This window comes from Vulpes vulpes, chromosome 14 (genome assembly GCF_048418805.1).
Source record: "Vulpes vulpes isolate BD-2025 chromosome 14, VulVul3, whole genome shotgun sequence".
NCBI lineage: Eukaryota > Metazoa > Chordata > Mammalia > Carnivora > Canidae > Vulpes > Vulpes vulpes.
This window is the reverse complement of record NC_132793.1, coordinates 37,882,058-37,904,236: the sequence shown is the minus strand read 5'-3', so window position 1 is coordinate 37,904,236 and position 22,179 is coordinate 37,882,058. Positions and strand designations below refer to the sequence as shown.

The 22,179-nt window shown below is 39.0% G+C and overlaps 1 long non-coding RNA gene across 1 annotated transcript in view; it reads right to left on the bottom strand.

Annotated features, from left to right (window-relative positions):
* Nucleotides 1-11,107: 11,107 nt before the first annotated feature.
* The window catches only part of LOC140595398 (uncharacterized), a 225,843-nt gene continuing 214,771 nt past the window's right edge, over nt 11,108-22,179 (bottom strand). Inside the window, exons 5-6 of the long non-coding RNA XR_011996968.1 lie at nt 18,342-18,394; nt 11,108-14,440 (exon numbers count right to left, since the gene is read on the bottom strand). This is a non-coding gene — a long non-coding RNA (uncharacterized lncRNA). The remainder of the gene's footprint in view (nt 14,441-18,341; nt 18,395-22,179) is intronic.

The window sequence follows — 22,179 nt, the reverse complement described above, 5'->3', positions numbered from 1 at the left end:
ATGATTCCTCTGAATAGTTAATAGGGTGTTGAATTCTGCACAGACAGAAATGCTAATGCCTCTGCCAAATACCTATGATTATCAGCTCAATCTTTAGTGGTTGGAATCTGACATAAATCCTCCGAATGTATTAAAGTCGGCTGTGGTAGCTGGCAGAGAGGCTTGTTATGCTGACCTTGGGCAAAGCCTTACCTGACAGCAATTCAATAGAAATATGGGTGCCAAGACACTACATTTTTATAAAGAAGAGAATGAAGAGGTTGTTTAAGTTAAGCATTTACTGCTACACAACATAAAAGCAGTATTCAGGCTCCCATGTGTGAGCCACATTCCACTGAGACCCCAAGAGAGACAGACATTATGTTAAGATCAGAGAGTGCCATCTAACTGCCCATTATTGTTCACAAAATTGTGGGTGCTAAAAATGTCTAATGACTTTGTGTTCCTTCCAACAGAATTTAATTGCCACAAATTGTGATATTTGGTACAATATGGGCAGAAGATCATGTCTCTAAAGTTTCTCAAAGAATCCAGAGGTAAGAATATAGTGAATTAAATCAATAGAGGTTTCCCAATGAGGATTAACTGGTAGAACTGAAATCCCCTGCATAAAACATGAAAGAAAAAGGGTATCATTTGTAAAGTAGTGAAAGACCTACTTCTCTTGCAAATACCAGTTAAAAAATGTGAAGACTAAGAATAATAGTGTTGAAATTATAGGATCTGGACCTTGATGCTCTCTTCAATCACCTGTCCTAGGATCCTTCACTTATATACTCCACTGTAGCCACACTTACCTTCTTGAGATTTCCTGAATACACAAAGCTTACCTCTCCCTCAGGGCCTTTGCACATGCCATTCTCTCTACCTAAAATGCACTTTTCTAGATTTTTCTCATTTGTTACTCTCTTACTTCATTTAAGTGGATGACTGCTACTCTTCTGAGATGTTCTTGTTCACTCTACCTAAAATAAACTCCCATCCTCCAGATGCTCAATAGCCTGCTTTGTTTTTCCTTATATTTATTACCATCAGATCTTCTTTATATATTTATTTTACATTATTTGTAGTTTCATTTTTTGTTCAATTTTTTTGTTGTTGATTGTCCATATCTCCTTCTAGAAGATAAGTGCCATTAAAGAAAAGATAGAAGTGTGCTGTATCCAGCTTGCATCAGGTCACAAGAGCCAATTCTTAAATTTCTAGGAATTTTGAGAGCTGGTTTTAAAATGCAGTCATTATTAAAATTAAATTATATAAGTTTATAACTAAGTGAATTATATTGGGAAAAGGTAATAAATAATCTTAATCACTTTTTAAGTGCTTTTTTTACATTTTATTCTTACCCATGCTCTGGAAGTTATTTAAATCTATTGTATTTATAGGTTAGGAAATTATATAATGGTGTACTACTGCCCATTTTTTACCAATGTGTGTTGTTAGCTTAACATTGGCCACTGGATGTATTTATACCATGGCAAATACTACAAATCAGGACTCTCTTCTTGGTGGGTTGGATCCAGCACACATTGGGCAGGATCTTGCATTTTCATTGCTACTCTTCTTGTGTCTATAGGAACAATATCTAACACGTTGCTGAAGAAATATTGATTTAATGGATGGGATTTCATGAAAAGGGCGGAATTCTTTGGGCTGAAGTCATTAGAGAAAATTTGAAGAAGGAAAAGTATATCTTAAAAGTTTTGGAAAATTTAGAAACATACAGGAGTGGAATGTGCACATTTGTGTATATGTGTGTGTATGAATGAGTGCATGCACACACACATACATGTGCACATTTTTGGTCAAAGCAACCACCTAAGCAAAGGAACGAGGCATTTAAAATGAACTTAGAGGGATACCTGGGTGGCTCAATTGGTGAAGTCCCCAACTCTTGATTTTGGCTCAGGTCAATCTCAGGGTCATGAGATCTAGCAGTCTCAGGCTCTGAACTCAGCGAGGAGTCTCCTTCTCCCTCTGTCCCTTCCTCCATTTATTATGAATAAATAAATAAATAGATAGATAAATAAATAAATAAATAAATAAATAAATAAATAAATAAAATCTTTCAAAAAATTATTTTAGAGGCTGTGAATGGAACCATTTTTAGTTCAGAAAGGAAGAGAAGGGTGAACTTGATTTCTACAGCCTCATGCTGGGATTTCCTCAAAGCTCTGGGTTTCTGAGCAGGTTAACACATACGGTCCTATGCCTGTCTTACTGGTGCCATGATCCTTGAATCCACCCAGATGTGGCCTGACTGCCTTTTCTCCTCCCCATTCTGGAAAGGCATCCGAATGTCCCAGTAGGTGAGCACTCAGGCCCAAGGTTTTACAATTCTTTATAAGTTACCTCTTTTTAGGTCATCCTTGTGTACTCTGCCCACCTGCTAATCATTCAGATGTTTTAGAAACTGAAATTATTATTCTTTCAGACTTGAAGGACTGGGAGCCCAGGCAACTCTGTGCTACATTCAAAAGTCCACATCCCCCCCCTGCATCAGCTTTCAGGCCCTTTACTACCAGGATATGAATATGGAAGAAGAATCCCAGGCTTTCTTCTCCAGGCTTTGGTTCATTACATCAGGTAGATCCCATAGCCAGTCCAGAATTATTCAGAACCCCACCATAAAGAGAGAAGCAGCTAAAACTTCTTGGGGTGAAAATTCCCCAAAACCCAAATCAAGCTGACAAAACAAAAAGTGAAGAAGGCTCATGAAATAGGGCCTGCTTCTGGTACAGCTTGATCTGAGCCTCATATGATACCCCCAGGACCAGTTTCACTCTCTGCATGTCTCTTACCTTGTCTTAAATAGCAAAGCTCCACACTGGCTTTATTTTCAGACAATTCTTCACTCACAGACTTAAGTTGATCATGGCTTTTCCAGACTATACATTTTCTGAGCTTCAAATCCCATAAAAAAGGGCAAGAATTCCTCTCCTAAAAGTCTCAGGGGAAGAAAACAATCATAATAATAACTAATACTTGAATACTTTTAATTTGGGATTTACTATGTAAGTATATAACACATAGTAACTCCTTTTATGTTTATGTCTTCCACAGTACTTAGTTTATTCCTATTCCAGAAATGAATAAACTGAGACCGAGACAGGTTAAATAACATTCCAAAAGTGACCTGCTGAACATGGACTCGAAATGGGCACCTGCCTTCCACTATCTGGGGCCCTTTATTACACCATGTGACCTCCTAGGGGGGCCATGTATCTCACTGGCTCTGATTAGGCCAGATGCACCCATCTCTGGACCAATCCCTACGGCCGTGAGTCACTCAGCCCTGAGCAGTGTGTGGCCTTCTGAAGCCAAAAGGCCACTCCTGGTGCCCCTGGCTTGGTCGGATAGGGGGCCTCTGTGGGGCTATTGCTTGAGTAGGGTGAAAAGCTGCATTGTTGGCTACAAGGGAATCTCAAGCCTCCTGGGGCTCTGTTCTCCCTTGGTGATTTTTTCTGGGGCACTATGAAGTCACCCCACCTCACCTCCACCACTTGCCTCCCAGACATGAAGAGGCACAGCTTCCCTATGCCCTGGCCATGATTTCCTGAAGCTCTGAGCAGTAGGAGCGGACCAGTCCCACCTGCAGAAGGACGAACCTGAACCCCAAGAGGCAGAAAGTCCTCCATGCCCCTGGAGATGGGAGCTGTCCATGGCAATGCTGAATGGTTACTCCATCCCCATGTGCAAACTATTTGTCTGTTTGATAGCCCTGCTTGCAGGGCTTGGTGCTCCCAGCCACAACGCGGGCATTTGAGACCTCACGGAAAGAAGCCATTTGTGCCAAGCTTTTGAGGGATGCTTGGCAATAAACCAGAAGTGGAGATCGCCACTCTGAGAAATGAGGGTGTCACATTTTCACCAAATACAGCACTGAGGTGGGGTGGGGGGCCCAGAAACGACCCCTCTGGCTGTCCAGACCTTTCCATCTTGTCAGCTTAATGAATTTGAGCACCAAAGCCTGCTGGCAGTTGTCTGTGCTCGGAGTGAGACAGTGATGTAATCCTGATTAAAATAGTTAGTAAGGAATTAATGAGAGGTTATCTCCTTGTCTTCAATCATTTCCTGGTGAGAAGAAGATTCTCTCAGCAGAACTCATTAGAGCTGTTCCTTTGCAGTTACTGAAATTACCCTGTTTTGAAATTACTCAGGATTTTCAAGAAGTCAACTCATTTCAAGTCATCATTTCTGAATGTTATGACTACAGTATGAAAAAAAAATGTTTGATTATTATTTTTTAAGCCAAAGATCTAGTCCAATCAGGAGGGTTTGAACACTTATTCTGATATCTGATATCTAAATTCCACTCATTTTAGTTTATGTTAAGATGGAGCTTTTGCAGGCACATAAAGGAAGACAGACTATTTGGGTCTCCATCAGAGGTAGCAGATGAAGACAAATTTATCCTAATCTGTTATAGGAGAATAATTCAGTTCAATCCAGTACAACAAATATTCACTAAGTACCTTCTGTGTTATGGTAAGTGGAGTATTTAAGATAACAAAAACAAAAGAGTATCATTAGTAGCTCGATCAATTAAGAATAAAAACTCTGGGATCAGGCAGCCCAGGTGGCTAAGCAGTTTAGCGCTGCTTTCAGCCCAGGGTGTGGTCCTGGAGACCTGGGATCGAGTCCCACGTCAGGCTCCCTGCTTGGAATGGAGCCTGCCTCTCCCTCTGCCTGTGTCTGTGCCTCTCTCTTGCTCTCTCTCTCTCTCTCTCTGTGTATCTCTCATGAATAAATAAATTAAATCTTTAAAAAGAAAAGAAAAACCTCTGGGATCACACTGCAAACTCCAAATCTTGGTCCCAACATTTGCCATCTTTGTCATCTGGGGGCAATTAAAATCTCTAATTTTTGGTTTCCTAATATGCAAAACAGGGATAAACATAATAGTTGCTTACAGGGTTAAGGTAAAGAGTAAAAAAAAAGTAATCTGTAAGAAGTATTTAGAAGTGTGTCTGGAGCATAGGAAGGATCTAGTTGGTGAGCACAAATAAACATAAAACTAAATAAAAGAACATTCTGCTTGAAATTTGACAAAGCTTATGGACCACTATTTGGGCAGGGTCTGCCAACAAATTACATTTTATTTCAGGTAATCTTAATGACTCTCTTAATGACCCTCAGGAAAGCCGCTTCTATTAAAGCACCTGGAAAAACAGAAATTATAACCAGGTTGACCAAGATTGCAGTTTTTTCTTCTTCTTTTATCTAAATATAATTAACATACAGTGTTATGTTAGTTTCAGATATATACTATAACGTGTATAACGGTTCAAAAATTCTATACATTTCTCAATACTCATCAAGATATTTTTAATTACCCTTATCTATTTCACCCATCCCTCCCACCCATCTCCTTTCTGGCAACCACCAATTTGTTCTCTGTATTTAAGAATCTGTTTTGTTTTGGGTTTTTTTTTTTTCCTCTTTTTTTCCCCTTTGTTTTTTTAATTCTGCATGAGTGAAATCATATGGTATTTGTCTTTCTCTGATCTATTTCACTAAGCATTATACTTTCTAGGTCCATCTGTGGTTGTTTTTTTTTTTTTTTAAGATTTTACTTATTTATCCAGGAGAGACACAGAGAGAGGCAGAGACGTAGAGGGAGAAACAGGCTCCTTCTGAGGAGCTTGATGCAGGACATGTCCATCCCAGGATTCTGGGATTACGACCTAAGCTGAAGGCAGACGCTCAACCACTGAGCTACCCAGGTGTCCTTCTATTTATGTTTTTACAAATGGTAAGATTTTATTCTTTTTTATGACTGAGAAATATCCCGTGTGTGTGTGTGTGTATGTGTGTGAGAGAGAGAGAGAGAGAGAGAGAGAGAGAGAGAAAGAGAGAGAGAGAGAGAGAGAGAGAGAGAGAGAGAGAGAAAGATTTTCTTTATCCAATATCTAATACTTGATCCTGGGTTACTTGCATATCTTGACTATGACAAATAATGCTGCAATAAACATTGGGGTGCATATGTCTTTTTGAATGAGTGTTTTTGTTTTCTTTGGGTAAATATCCAGGAGTGGAATTACTGGATTGCATGGTATATTTTAGTTTTTTGAGGAATCTCCATTCTGTCTTTCACAGTGGCTGCACCAATTTGCATTCCCACTAACAGTGCATGAAGTTTCCTTTTCTTCCATATCCTTGCCAACACTTATTATTCTTTGTGTTTTTTATTTTGGTCATTCTGACAGGTGTAAAGTTGTACTTTATTGTGGGTTTGATTGTCATTTCCCTGATGATTAGTGATATTGATCATTTTCTCATGTGTCTGTTGGCCATCTGTATGTCTTCTTTGGAAAAATGTCTTCAGGCCTTCTGTCCATTTTTCAATTGTATTGTTTGGTTGTTTTTTTTTTTGGTGTTGAGTTGTACAAGTTCTTTATATATTTTGCATATTAACCCCATATAAGATATATCACCCACAAATATCTCCTCCCATTTACTTGGTTGTCTTTCTGTTTTTTTTTTTTTTTTTTTTTTTTGGTGGTTTCCTTCACTATGCAAAAACTTTTAATTTTGGTGTAGATTCAATAGTTAATTTTGCTTTTGTTTCCATTGCTAAAGGAAACATCTAAAAATTTTTTCTATAGCCAATGACAAAGAAATCACTGCCTATGTTCTCTTCTAGGAGTTTCAGGTCTTATATTTAGATCTTTAGTTAACTTTGACTAAAGTTGTATTTTTTGTGTATAATGTAAAAAAAAGTGACCCAGTTTCATTCTTTTGGGTGTATCTGTCCAGTATTTCCAACACCATTTGTTGAAAATAGTATCTTCTCCCCACTGCACATTCTTATCTCCTTTGTTGTAAATTAATTGACTATGAAAGTGAGGGTTTATTTCTGGACTCTACTCTGTTCCATTGATCCATGTGCCTATTTTTGTGCCAATACTACAGTGGTTTGATTACTACAGCTTTATAGTATATCTTAAAACCTGGGATTGTGATACTTCCAGTTTTGTTTTTCTTTTTCAAGACTGCTTTTACTATTTGACTATTTTGTTGTTGTTGTTCTTCCATACAAAATTTTAGGGTTCTTCATTCTAGTTCTGTGAAAAATGTTGTTGGTATTTTGATATTTTAAGATTTCATTTTAACTCAAGATAATTTATTGACTATATCATGTTGTAATAATTGCTGCCTATATGGCAGAAAACATGAGATTCTTTCCTTACTCCACACACAGATATAAATTCAGGATGAATTAAAGAGCGAAATTAAAATAAAAATTATAATCTTGGAACAAATTACAGGGAATATTTTGGTAACTCTGGGATGATGGAGCATTCTTAAACAAGACAGGAATCTCAAAAACATCATAAAAACATCATAAAATTAGAGATACTCAGTTATATAAATATTTTAATCCCAGGACCTTGAGATCATGACCTGAGCTTCAGGTAGCCTCTTAACTGACTGAGCCACCCAGGCGCCCCTAAATATACCATATGTAAAGTAAAAATGTAAGCTATGTTTTGGTAACATAATTGCAACAGAAATGGCAGGAGTACTGATCCTACTGTGTGAAGAGCTCTTTCAATTGATAAAATTAAAACTAAGGACAAATAACTCTACTAAGCATGAATAGACAATTCAGAAAAAAAGAACCGGGAAAGCCAATAAATTTAGAAAAAGATGCTCAACCACATGCAGAATGTCACAAATTTAAAAATGCATTACAATTTTTCAGTTATCAGATTTGCAACCCAATGTAGTGAAACTTTTGACGGGGGGGATTGAGAGGAGGTAAATTTTAAAAACTTACCCTTTGTCCAAGTAATCCCACTTTAGGGAGTTTTGCTTACAGAAATAAAGGCACCAAAAGGCTCTGATATAAGTATCAGAGTACTGCAGCTTTGCAGAGGAAGAAAATGGGAAGTAAGCCACAAAATGCATTAACAACGCAAGGGCTGAATAAATTGTGGTGCATACATTCTACTGAATATTATACAACTTTTAAAGAAAATGAAGTAAGGATGTTTATTATTTTTCTGTCTCTTAAATAAGTTTTTCCAGCTGTTTCTTGCTTTTTGCTGGCTGTTCTCAGTCTCAAATGGAACTTTTTACTGTAGCTTTGTTTACATTTTTCTCCACATCAGGAGTAGGAGAGCTGTACCCTGGATGGAAATTCACCTGTGAGATTCATATTCTGCATGGCATTAAATTGTTGTCTGAGATGTAGCTGAGGAAGAAAAGGATGGAATATTGAAAGCACATCACTGGCGATCCCTGGGTTGCTCGCGGTTTGGCGCCTGCCTTCAGCTGGGGGCATGATCCTGGGGTCCCTGGGTCAGGTCCCACATCAGGCTCCCTGCATGGAGCTTGCTTCTCCCTCTGCCTGTGTCTCTGCCTCTCTCTCTGTGTCTCTCATGAATAAATAAAATCTTTTTTTTTAAAAAAAGCATATCACCTCTAGTGTAGAGGTATAAGTGTGCTTATTCACTTAGCCTAGTTGCTTTGTAATGAATTTTAAGGGGTGGGGCCTCTTGTTGAGGGAGGTGCCTCTTTACAAGAAGATTATGGAAGATGAAGCCATATCATGTTGGGTTGGTCTCATGACAGCAAAGTGAGACATGCTAGATGACGTCATGACCACCTTCTGCACCTTCAAAGTCAATTATTTTCTTAGTAGCACCATCTTGGTGCTCTTGATGACTTCTGATATCCAAACTAGTTCATTCACACTGTCATTTCTACAAGTATTTATTAAACAACTGGTACATATCATGCACTATTCTGGACACTGGGGATAGAACAGTGAACCAATCAGACTAATTCTATGCTCTTAGGAAGTTAATATTCTAATTAGGGGCCAGAGTAGAGAACAGACAAGAGAAAAACAAATGGACATAAGAAGGTGTTGATAAGTACATAAAGGAAAATAAAGCAGGTGAGAAGATGGGAAAGCACATATACATGTGTGTGCCTGGGTGTAGGCAATTTATACAGGATGGTAAAAACAGGAGGCTAGGGAAGGCTTCTCTGCAAGGGTGACATTTTAACAGGACCCTACTGCTTAAGGGAGAATGTGACCTCTTGGTGCCTCCCCAGGAAAGGACATTTCGGATAGAGGGAACAGTGAGCAAACTTAATGTTTTAACTTAATGTTTTAACAAGGGTTGCTCTGGCTACTGTGAAAAGAATGGACCGGAGGAAGTGTGTTAAAAGGCTTCCTCAGAGTTTCTAGGGTAGATGATGGTGGCGTAGACCACTTGGAAGCTGTTGTGGCACTGAGCAGGGTCCCACTGGGGATGTTCCCAAAACAGGGCTGACTGAGTTTGCTGATGTATCCAAGGTGAGGCAAGAGATAATTACTGGTCAAGGGTGATACTCCTGGTTTTGGCTAAGACCCTGGAAAAGCCCCTTTAACAAACCTACCAGTCCCCTGATCTACACCCTGATGCCTTGTTCTTATTTTTTATTTTTTAAAGACTTTTTAAAAATTATTTGTTCCTGAGAGACACAGAAAGAGAGAGAGGTAGAAACAGAGAGAGAAGCAGGCTCCCTGCAGGGAGCCCGATGTGGGACTGGATCCGGGACTCCAGGATCACACCCCGGTCACACCCTGGGCCGAAGGCAGATGCAACCGCTGAGCTACCCAGGTGCCCACCCTGAGGCCTTATTAATGAGGAAGAGTTAACATTTTTGTGTCAGGCCTCCAGGTGACCTGGGAGAGAGCCTGCCCTGTGTCTGCGCGAGGCCTCTCTCTTCCGCTTCTGCTCTGAGTCACAAAGCTCCTATTAGTACCTCACTTCAGAATTGAACAAAGTGGATCTCATTCAAGTGATTCATTCCCCACCTAGAAGGACCCCGTGAGCGCTTCTTATCCCGAATCTTCTTGCTATCCCGCCTTTGTGTGGACGGAGCTCCAGGTCCAGGGCTAACGTGGTTTCTCCGGGGTAGCAGGGCTCGGGTTGAACCCACACCTTCTGGCCTCCATCCATACCGTGTGCTGTGCCACTCGGACTTCCCAGGCTTTCCCACGTTCTGCCTCATGCACACCCCTCAGCGGCTTTGCCGGTACGAGGGGCGGACAGAAGGAGCTAGACGGTGGGAGCAAGGCAAGCAAAGCCCGACGCCCTGAGACGCCCAGCAGCCGCCCTGCTCTGCGCACCGAGACCCCGGGCGTGCGGCACTCCGCATGGCCCTGCCTGCGTGCACAGGGGACCCGGTGTCGGGTTTAACCCGATTGGTAGTGAGATGAAACATAGAGGCCGGGCAAAAGTTGGTGGAGGCAGGCTTTTACGGTGAGGTTCCCATAGAGCGGGGAAGTGGCGCCCCAAGGGGGTACCTGCGAGCTTTTTAAGTGGGGAGAAGTACGGGGCTGTGTGTGGGGTGGGAACCGCTTATGCTCCTATACGGGGTCTGGGCAAGGTACGTTCAGGTTTCCCGCCGAGGTCCTGTCCGCCCCTGGGGCCGTGTCCTGGCGGTCTGCGGGGGCCGGGTGGAGGGTCCGCCCCCCGGCGGGTGCCTCCCGACCCCCCGGGTCCCGCGGCCCGGCCCCTGGGAGACCGCTGACCCAGAACTCAGGCCACTCCTCTCCTTGGCCTTCAGCCTAGCCTCTGCAGACACTGACTTCTTCCAAAAAGAGGGCTTTCCGGGAAGCCGAATCCAACAGGCCTCTGTCCTGGTGGAATCTGTCGGCTTCCTCAAGGGCTCTCAGGGCAGACTTTGGAGAGCCAGACTCCGAGCTCAGGCCTCCCCAGGACTCGAGGGGGCGGCACAGGGAGCAGACCCACGGTCCGAGCAATGGAACGTTCCTGAGGCTTCCCTGTGCCCCAGTCTGAAGCTGTTGCTTTAACCTGTCTGAAGCAGGCTGACGGGAGGAGGCACATCCTCAAGAAAGGAGACAGCGAGAGCCGGTCCTTTCCGCGGAGTCGCTGCTCCGCTCGGCTGCTCCAGACTCCGCCCCGGGGCGGGGGACGAGGCTGCCCCCGGACCGTTGCGCGCTCTGCCTCCAGCCTGCTGCGGGGCGGCCGCGCCGGCTGCTGCTTAATTTCCGGGGGGCCCTCCCCGCCCAGGGACAGCGCGTGCTTGGCCTGTGATGTTGGTAATGAATCGCCGCTGGGAACAAATTAATGAGTGTGTCAGAAGCTGCAGTGGAACTGTATTACGATTCATAAACACCACGATGAAAATGCCAGTTTTGAGCTCTGGTATAAATACACACAAACTCGGAAGAAGCAAACTCCTTTCCCTTCTAATGAGAGAAGGATTTTAAATAACATCATTCTGCCCTGAGCCACATTGCCAGGGGAGATTCCTTAGTGGATAGTTTTTCTAATTTCGTGCTTAATGCATAAAGAAACACAGGGGAGTTTAATTTGGCTTTTTATATTTGCGTGCAAGGAACTCTGCTTTGAAATACATGTAGTATATATACTATGTGTGGGGATAAAATATTCAAAAATGGAAATTGTGTCCCCTTTTCAGGTCTGGTACCCATGTTTGTTAGATGAGATCTTTCTCTTGTCTTTTTCTTAACTATCGTGTTTCTGTGGTGTATTATTACCCTTCTTCTCTAACATTCTAGATGCAGAAATTACAATTAAAAATGACCCCATTATTCCACAGAGATTTATGACTTTAAGGCTCATGGCAGGGGGAGGAAAAGAAAGTTCCATTTATTTTGAAGGTGCAGTGAGGTCGACTTGGGAGTATCTATGTGTCATCCCTGATATGGATGAGGATGCTCATGTTTATGGTGGTGGTGGAGGTGTTGCGGCAATAACAGGGCTAACACAGGGCTTTGACAGAGTCCTGACTTTCCATTAATCCCTGTGGGGCTGTTGCAGAGAGGATGGGGAAATAATGGGGAAGGAATCTGCAGTATGGCTCCAGGCTTTCCCCTCCCAATTCAACAAAAATACTCCTCTTTTATCTCCCTAACATCTCAGGGGTCCAGGTAAATTCCATTTCATTAAATAAAGTTTGTTACAAAGTAAAGCCAGAAAACAATAGGTTAGTGGTAGGTTGGGCACAGGTTTCAGAATCAATAAGACTTGATTTCATATATTAACTCCAGTATTTATTTGCTATTGGATTTGGGGCACATGTAACCTCTTGGAGTCTTGATTTTTATCTAACACTGAGTGATAATAACCCCTACTTGCTTGGTTGCCATGAGAATTAGAGAAAGAGAGTTAAAATGCCTTGCACTTAATTGATTTTCACAAAAGATTGTGTGCTTATTATAACAGGTTCTAGCTGGTAACTAGTCATATATTTAAGTGGTTTGTTTTCTTCCTCTGACAAGTTCAGAACATGAAGCCTCCTTCCTCCAACTGCTCTAATGTCAAGGCTAACAGAAGGCAATTTTGCCTTGAGTCAGAGACTCTATTTAGCTCATCACAACCTCAAATGTTAGATAGAGTTTCAGAAAGAAGAACAAAACTTGTTCAAAGTACTGCTTATTTGTCATAAGTGACCAATTTGAGTTTAGAACAATTGTGGGAAATGGTTTACTAAGATGCGAAGCAATAATGTAGCGGTTCTTTTTACCACCCCATTTTGAGTTATCTACTCTTAAATTGTTCTTGAGTAGCTTCTTATCATCACTTGTGAATTTCCATCTAAAACAATATGCAAAAGAGAAAGCACAATGACTGAATCAAGTTGGTGTCAAAGCAGCTTTCCAATAGTAAAAGCACATCTGGGTTAGAGGACAGTTCAGTCCTTTTGTCTTTAACTTAAGAAGCTAGGTTTCTAGTTGGCTCCATGTTAGCACATCCCTCCAGTATTATTGTAGATTTGGCATGTTGAATCACTTGTTTTACTCAATTTCTTACCAAAAGTGACTATCGAAATGGCAATCCTTCATTTTAAGATTCAGGTCAGTAGATAATGAGTTGCTCAATGGTCAATAAAGTGGGGAAAAAATGACAAGAAATGGAATTGTTTTGAATGGGGTGTTAGTCTTTACAGCTAGATGAAATGGATTATATTTTAAAAATTGTAGGAGAAAATCCAAACTGAGTAATACTGGCCAAGAGAAAAAGGAAGATTTGCTTCTCTCGCTCTTTGGGGATTCTGTTACTCTAGTTGAACTATCTCACAGTTATTTTATGTAGTTCAAAAACCAAAGAAGATGAGGCATTGCATGGCCTTTTCAAACTTAGCAACCCAACGTGAATTTTTGATGGATGCATCCAGTTTCAAGTGGGCAAAAAATCTTGAATATGCTATTCACAAAACAGCAGTGAATGTTAATGGGGGCATTGTAATTTAAGTTCTTGCAACACCAACTATATCCAGAGGTGGGATACCCACTTTGCCCATGATAGCAGAAAAAAACAGTGTTGTAGATCAAGATGGCTTCTATCCATCATGAAAATTCATTCTTGGAGGGCAATGAATTAAAGCTTGTGGAAGGCCTTTCATGAATCACTCAGCAGAGAATTGGAAAGTTTTTAAGGATTCCTTTATATTCACAGCTACCAGACTTTTGAAAGCCTTGTTAACTTTGTAGGGCCATCTTAGCACAGTTGGAGTGTTTCACATCAGCCAATATGTGGTGTAAATTCAGTGTTCTTAAACTGGTTCTTTGTGGAATGTTTGAAATGAAACAACATCAAGAAGTAATGGTAAGTGACTCAGCAAAGAGCAATGACTTATAGAGAGCAGCCTGAAGGCCAGGGTGAATCTCAGCCTGTTTCATAGACTTCTGTTTAGTTCTTCTAGGAAGGCAGTCTCTTTGTTTTACCTTTATTTTTGTAAGATTTATTTATTTATTCGAGGTGTAAGGGAGGGGCCAAGAGAGAGGGAGAGAGAACCTCAAGCAGAATCCGTCACAGTGGTGAGTGCAGAGCCCAACATGGGGCTTGATCTCATGACCAGCTGGATCAGAGTACAGGCAGGAGCCAGAGACTAGGTCTTTCAGCATGGACACTTGCTAAGAATTGTCCTTGAGAACTGTTACAGATTTTTCAAACCTTTGTGTCTCAATATCATCATGTGTAGAATGGGCAGAATAATCAGAGTACCTATCTCATAAGGTTGATGTGAAAATAAACACAATAATGCTTGTACAATACCTAGGACAAGATCTGCCACACAATAAACAATAAATATTACCTATAACAGTTAACTACATGTCCTACTGTATGATAATGGAAACATGCTAATACAGCTGGAAATTTCCAAAATTGACGGTTTTTTTTTCTCTGAGATGATGCTTCCTAATTAAATTACTTGGTCCATATACATCACAATAGGTTGAGAAATATTTTTTAAATAAAAAAGAAGATAGAGGGATGCCTGGGTGGCTCAGTGGTTGAGCATCTGCCTTCGGCTCAGGGTATGATCCTGGAGTCTTGGGATTGAGTCCTGCATCAGGTTCTCTGTGTGGAGTCTGCTTCTCCTCCCTCTGCCTATGTCTCTGTCCCCCTTTCTCTGTGTCTCTCGTGAATAAATAAATAAAATCCTAAAAAAGAAGAAGATAGAGGTATTACTCACCGTAGGTAATAACTTTAAACTTTTCATATTATTTTTTAAAATTTTTTTTTTTAATTTTTATTTATTTATGATAGTCACAGAGAGAGAGAGAGGCAGAGACACAGGCAGAGGGAGAAGCAGGCTCCATGCACCGGAAGCCTGACGTGGGATTCGATCCCGGGTCTCCAGGATCGCGCCCTGGGCCAAAGGCAGGCGCCAAACCACTGCGCCACCCAGGGATCCCCATATTATTTTTTTAAGATTTATTTAATCATTTTAGAGCAAGATAGAGAGTGCAGGAGTGGGGAGAGGCAAAGAGAGGAGAGAGGGAATCTCAAGAAGACTCCTCACTGAGTGCAGAGCCAGACAGAAGGCTCCATATCAAGATTCTTGAGATCATGACCTGAGCTGAAATCAAGACTCAGATGCTCAACCAACTAAGCCACCAAGGTTCCCCTTCACATTATTTTAATGACTATAGAGTAAGTCTTCAGATGGACTCTACTGTAAAGAATTTGTATTTGTATGAAGGCATTGTAAAGCTTTTAAGCTTTAACACTAGTTTTTGACAAGTTGTTTTTACTCACATTCATTGCAAGCATTTCTTATTTATAATTGGTATGGAAAACAAGGACATTTTCTTCTTAATTAAGATACCCTTTGGAAATTTATAATTGGCTATAGTAACTATATAATACTATAGTATATCATAGCAGCATTATAAAATAATAAAGTGAAGGAGGTCATTTTATGATTTTAGTTTTTTCCTATCATTTCAGTAACATTTTACAGATAAGACAGAACATGAGGAAAGAAGGCAATGATTCTATCATCCCATGAATTTTGCACCAGAGTCTACAAGTGACATAGAAAAAGAAGACACTCTTCACAGGTAGGAAAAAGGATAATTAGCTCATTATTAAAAATAATTAAAAGCTAATTCTGCTTTTTCTGATAGTGCTCTTTCCAAATATGAAAGCACCCTCATGAACAAAGGAAAAAAGAATTTTGTCTGAACTCAGCACCTGAAGCAATAAATGTTGACTCATTCCCATTACCTTAAAGGAATCTTGGCCAGGGTAGCAGAGAGGAGGGAGAAAAGATGAGTTTAAGATACATTAGCATCTTTATCTCTTAATGGAGAGGCTTAAATTTGATTGTAATTCCAAGCAAAATCTCATTAGCTGAGCTCAGCAGAACTCTTCAGAGACAGTTATTGGCCATCCCTAAGCACTTCTCAAGGGGCCACTTGGCTGGACTTTTCTAATTCGGTTGGTTTCTAGACTTGCTGGAGGTATGACTGGAGTACCTGGAGAGAACTATACGATGGTTCACTTGCCTTTTTTCTTGTAATGTCCTTATGTTTAATAAAGACACAATCAGATGCCTCTGGATGTCTACTATAATTTGTTGGGAAAATGCAGCCCACAGTTATGGTTTTCAAAAATGACATTTTTCAGCCTGACAAAATATACTTCTGTTTTTATTCCTGCTTAGGAATTTGGAAACTGATTTGGAAAGTCTTCAAGTGTCCTTCTCCTCACTGCAGGTGGTGGGATGATAGCATGTGGGTGTCTACCCTGGATGGCTAATTCTGGATCCAGATGGTTATATATATTTAATTCAATACCCATTTTTACTGGGAACACCATGTGCTTCATTTTTTCAACTTCTTAAATTCCTACTCTGTGCAAAAGATCCCTTTTCTGAGTACTGGGAATGCCAATAAAGGATAATGCACAATCCATGCACATATATATAAACATGCTCAGATCACATGGATGTTTGGCTAAGTAAATCCACCCCCATGAGTGGATTTACAGATTTTGAGAAATAGTGGTTAAAACTGAGACTTGCAAAGATGAAAGTACTTATGTTGGGTGGATTATAAGATAAAAATGCTGAATGTATAGTTTTTAAAAAGATGATCTACAAAAATATAATTTGTAGTGCTCAGCAGTTTTGGCCAGAATGAATATTGTTATGTAGACTGAAAATCAGAAAATTAGAGGTAAATAAAATTTATTTCTTTATAGGTTTTTCAGTTGTTGCTTTACAATCACCAAGTATGTGTGAAGCCCAGAGTCACAGCAAAGCTGAGTGCAAGGTTGAATTTGCAGACACAGCATTTCTGAATCTGCAGATTCCTCATCAGATCTAAAGCTCCTAGGTTGGTATCTCAGGTGATGATAAAAATGGTCATATGAGATGACATATTCTCTCTCTCTCTCTTTCTCTATCCCATTATCTCCCTCCACCTCCTTATCTCCTGTGTTATCCTGATACTAGCTATAGAATTTAAAACTAATGTAACTTTAGGTTGATAGGTATGCACATGTCAGAGGATTTCAGCAATGCAATGAGTGCTGAGTACAGAGTAATCTGGGGGACAATGAACCCCTGCTATTTTTCCTCAATGTTTTGCAGTAGGAGAGGAAGAAAAGTCGACCCCACATACTTCTTTAACTTTCTATTATAGGTGGTGCAAACCTGGCCAGAGATTCCAATCTAGTCCCACCTCTCTCTGACCTCACTTCCTGTTACTCCTGCACATACTTCCTATATGTCTTTGTCCAATTTGATAATCAGAGTCTCTGTTGTTGTTTAGCCATGGCTGGAGATGCTTCTCTGTATCCTAAGTCTGATTATCACTCAAGTGCAGCGAATCTATTTTATTTGGGAAACTTTCTCTCACCACCCCCAGGCTCTAGATTCCATCTCACCCCACCTTGTGCCACCATGTTCAGGAAAAAAACACTAGGGCTTTCCTTGTGATTGGTTTCCATGACTGTTCTCATTATTAGACTAGAAGATAAAGATCATAATGCACTCAATCATTTGGTCCCCAGTGCCCAGCACAATTCCCACCTGGTAAGGTGAATACCTAAAAGATGTCTATTGAAAGGAGTGGGATAAAGAAATATTTTATTTGAAACACTGGCACCAAGGATTTTGAAGTAAATACAAGATTTATCAGCTCTGGTTTTATTTTGCTTTTTGTTTATTTATCTTCCCAGTTAATGGAGAGTATAGTCACTTCTGACATGCTTCCCATCTACAATGCATAGATGGTGAATGCCAGAACTAATAGCAGCATAGACTAGAAAGGAGGAGAAATGACATCTCATCTGCCCATTCTTTTTGTTCCTCACCTGCAACATCAAACCTGAGGCCTTCAGCATTTGATGAGGAAACAGAAGAGCTTTATCTACAAACCCCATTTTGCTCTCAGCTTCCCTGTGTGGTTCCGGATTTCATGCCTATTAGAGGATTATAAACTAGCAACTAGAAAATATATAAATTCAGAGTGAATTTTTATTCATTTCTTATGTTCTGATTGGCGACCTATTTCATAATACTCACTCTTTGGTTGAAACTACAAATTATATCTCCACATTGACTTAAGAATTATCTGCTTGGCATGATACCCCAGAACATAGCAATTCATAAAATGCTGGTTGTCCTATATAAATATAAAGTAAATGTATACCTACCTACTCAGGCAACCAAGCCAAATACCAAGAAAGTATGGAGACAGGAAACTACAACATATGGCTGTATTGGGTATCCAGTTGGATCAAGGATTCTCCACCAGAATTTAGGCATTATAAAGGAAACTTCCCAATTTCATCAGAAGGCATTCAAAGAAATCACAATAGCAAATAAACCGACAAACAGAATAGATACTCTCTCAATCAAGGGCTCAGTATTAAGTGACTCTAAGAACCATCAAAAATAGGTGTAAATAATAAACACATAACTACAAATCATGAAAATATTTTGGAATAGTAAAATTATACTTTAGGCTCAGTATCTTAAATGTAGGGTAACCAATTATGTAAAAGTGCATCCATGGTGCCATAAACTACAGGGACAGTTTATATACTTACTAGCAGCAGAATCCACTTTTATTGAAATCTGCTCAAAACACTAGTATATAAACCTGAAAAAAAAAAACCACTCTCACTAAAGTGAAAACAGGATGAATTCCACAGACCACCCCCTCCTTCTCTTCCTCTGTCCCATATGGTGAATCCCGGATCCTAGGACTTTGTTAGATCATAACATTTCATGACAGTGACCCAAAATTAGGCAAGCACTTTAACCAAAATTAAACATTTGACTTTTGCTAATCTTGTTTTCTTTTAATTACTTTTACTTATTTTTTTAACTTAAATTGAATTTGCCAACATATAGTATAACACCCAGACTTTTAGTTATTTTTTTTTAATTTTTAATTTATACTGCCGTTAGTAAACATATAGTGTAATATTGGTTTCAGGAGTAGAATTTAGGGTGCCTGGGTGACTCAGTTAGTTAAGCATCTTGTCTTCAGCTCAGGTCTTGATCTCAGGATCCTGGACTCTAGCCCTGCATGGAGTTCCCTGCTCAGTGGGGAGCCCGCTCTGAGAACCTCTTCCTCTGTTGCTCCACCCTGCTTGTGCTCTCTTGCTTTCTCTCAAATAAATAAATAAAATATTTTTTAAAAAGGAGTAGAATTTAGTGATTCATCACTTACATATAACATGAGTGCTCATCACAAGTACCTTCTTTAATACCCATTTCCCATCTAGCCCATCCCCCACCCAAATCCCCTCCAGCAACCCTCAATTTTTCATCTATTGTTAAGAGTCTCTCTTAATAATGGTTTGCCTCCTTCTCTCTTTCTTTTCCCCCTTCCCCTTGTTCATCTGTTTTGTTTCTTAAATTCCACACGAGTGAAATCATATGGTATTTGTCTTTCTCTAATTGACTTATTTCACTTAGCATAATACACTCTAGCTCTACTTCTCCTTGTGTTTAACAGGTGATAGATGTATATGGTTAAAAATTCAAAAGGCAAAAAAGAAAAGGAATAAAAAATTCTGGTTTGCAAAAGACAGCATAAAATTGCCATGTATCTTCCTTCTTTTCATAAATCACCCCCAAACAAGAAAGGAAAATGAGAGGTAAAAAACAGAAAAGCAAAGTCCATATTAGTCCTAGTTAAGAGAAATTGACATGTTCAATAAAAGTGGGTGAAAAGGGATCAAAGGCAGTGAAAAGGATCATTGTCAGTTGCCTTCTTTGTTCTGGAGCTTTGGGGTTGCCCTCCTTGGAAGCAATAGCAACTACCAGTCTGTGTATCCTTCTGGGGTAATCTCTGTTCTTTTTCTGTAATCACACAAATAGTACATATTGTCCATCCAATTCTGCATTTTGATATTCTTAAAGGTTATCTCTCCATATTACCTCAAACAGATCTCCTAGTTTTATTTTTTAATGACTAGGTAGTATTTTATTGCATATTAGCCCCTAAGTTATTTACTTGTCCTTGTTAATAGGCCATAGGTAATTTAAATATTTTTCAGCTACAAGCAATGCTCCAAGGGGTGAAACTGATTATCTATCAGTTTGTGCCTTTGTATGTATAGATTAGATTCCTAGGAAGTGAATTGTTATTTCAAAGGGTATATACATTTTTAATTCTGATACATCTTTTAAGTAGCTGTGTATAGAGGTTGTTCCAATTTATGCTTTTACTGGCAATGAGAGACATTGACTTTCTTCATGATGATACACATAATGTATTTTCAAACTTTATAATCTTTCCTAATCTGTTCATTTTACTGCCAAAGTTTAATATGGAGCTTTTCCATAATAATTGAAGTTAACATTTTTTTACTGTATTTTAAACTTTTTTAATGAACCCTATGTCATATCCTTTGTTTACCTTTTCTGTTGGGTTGTTGTTCTTATTAAGTTGATTTATAGAAACTCTTTGTATGTTAAGGGAATTAATTTTCTGTGAGATGAGCCACAAACACATTTTACAATTTTGTTTTATGACTTTTTACTTTATATGTAGTGCTTTTGGACAAAATTAAAGAAAAGAAACTTAATGTAGTTTAATTACCTTCCTTTTAAAGCAGTCTGCATATTTTATCACACCAAAGAGTCTTGTCACCTCAAAATTACATTTAAAAATATTTTTGTTTTCTTCCAGTAATTTTTTAATTTTTATAATAAATGTTTTTTTAAATCGATCTGAAATTTGTTTTATTTCAAAAGATTTATTTATTTATTTATTTATTTATTTATTTATTTATTTATTTTTGGAGAGAGAAAGAGAGAATGAGTGGAGGGAAGGCAGAGGAAGAGGCAAGGAGAGAGTCTTAAGCAGGCTTCCCACTGAGCATGGAGCTGAGCTCCATCTCATGACCATGACATCATGACCAGAGCCAAAATCGAGAGTCCAGTGCTCAACTGAGCCACCAAGGTGTCCTGAAATTTGTTTTATTTTAAAGTTTAAGGTATGGATTTTAAGGTATAAATTTTTTTATTTTTTCCCAGAAGGCTATTAAACTCTTCCAATATATTTGTTGAATAAGCTTCCTTTCTCCACTCCTGCAATTGAAATGTTATCTTTATTGCATATTTAATTGCCATGTGTATATAGATATTTCTGGACTTCAAGTATTCATGTCTTATTTATGTGTCAGTATCACACTCCTAAAATTACTATGGCTATATAATATGCTTCAACATTTGCTAGTTCTAGACCTCTCTCCTTAACGTTCCAAGATATAATTGTGTTCCCAAATCTCAAGGTTATTTTTCCTTGGATATTTTCCCATACGAAGTTTAGAGTGAGTTTACCCAGTTCCAATTAGAATACTATTCAGCTTTTTCTCTGGATCACCTTCAATTCATAGCCAGCCTCAAAGTGCTTAATATCATAGGATGCTAAGAATACAGGATTTCTTTCCATTTTTTAATCTCCTTTTTTTGTATCTCATTAGTGTTGCAAATTTTTTTCCTTACAGATTGTGTATATTTTTGTTAAATTTAATGATGTATATTTTTGGTTGCTACTCTACATGGTATCTCTTATTCGACTGTATCTTCTGATTGTTTGAGTGAATGGAAGCCACTGATTTCTGTGTATTACTTCTGTGCCCAGATAATTTTTGAATTCTCAAACTGTGGCAGTTTTTAATTATATTCTTTGTAATTTTCCATATTAACATCTGCACATAGGCATTTCATTTCTTGTTTCTTCACTATAATTTTGTCTTTACTTTGTTTATTGTATTGGTTGATATTTCTAGAGCAACATTAAGTGATAATGGTGACAGTAGCATCCTTATTTATTTCTAACATTAGTGAAGATGCTTCATCATGTTTCCCTAATAAACCTAGTGCTGAGTTGGGTTATCATCATTTATATTTCACATCATTATTTTGTTCCTACTTTATTGTGTTTTTATTTTAAAATGAAGAGTGGATTTTGGTTCTTATTAAAGACCTTTATAGCATATATGATGATGAATGTTCAGTTTTGGTTTGATATTGATATCTTCTTGCATTTTTTGTATTGAATCCTACCTGGGTAGTCTTTTTTTTTTTTTTAAGTATACTGAAGCATTTTGCTTTATACTATTTTGTTCAGCTTCTTATATTGCTGCTCATTATGCGATTAATCTGGAGTTTTCTTTTATTCTACTAACTTTGTCAGGTTTGTGTAGCAATGCTATAATATTTTCAAAGAAAAAAGAAGTTTGAACGTTCAGGTTTTTTTCTGTGCTTTGAGATAATTTAAAGTAATAAACATTAGGATGATTTATTCTTTAAAGGTTTAGTGAAAATCACCTGGGAAACCAGCTGTGCTTAGATACCTTTTTGGGAAGGTAGTTCTTTGAAATATTTTTCCCCCCATAACAATTGAATTGCTCAAGTTCTGTATCT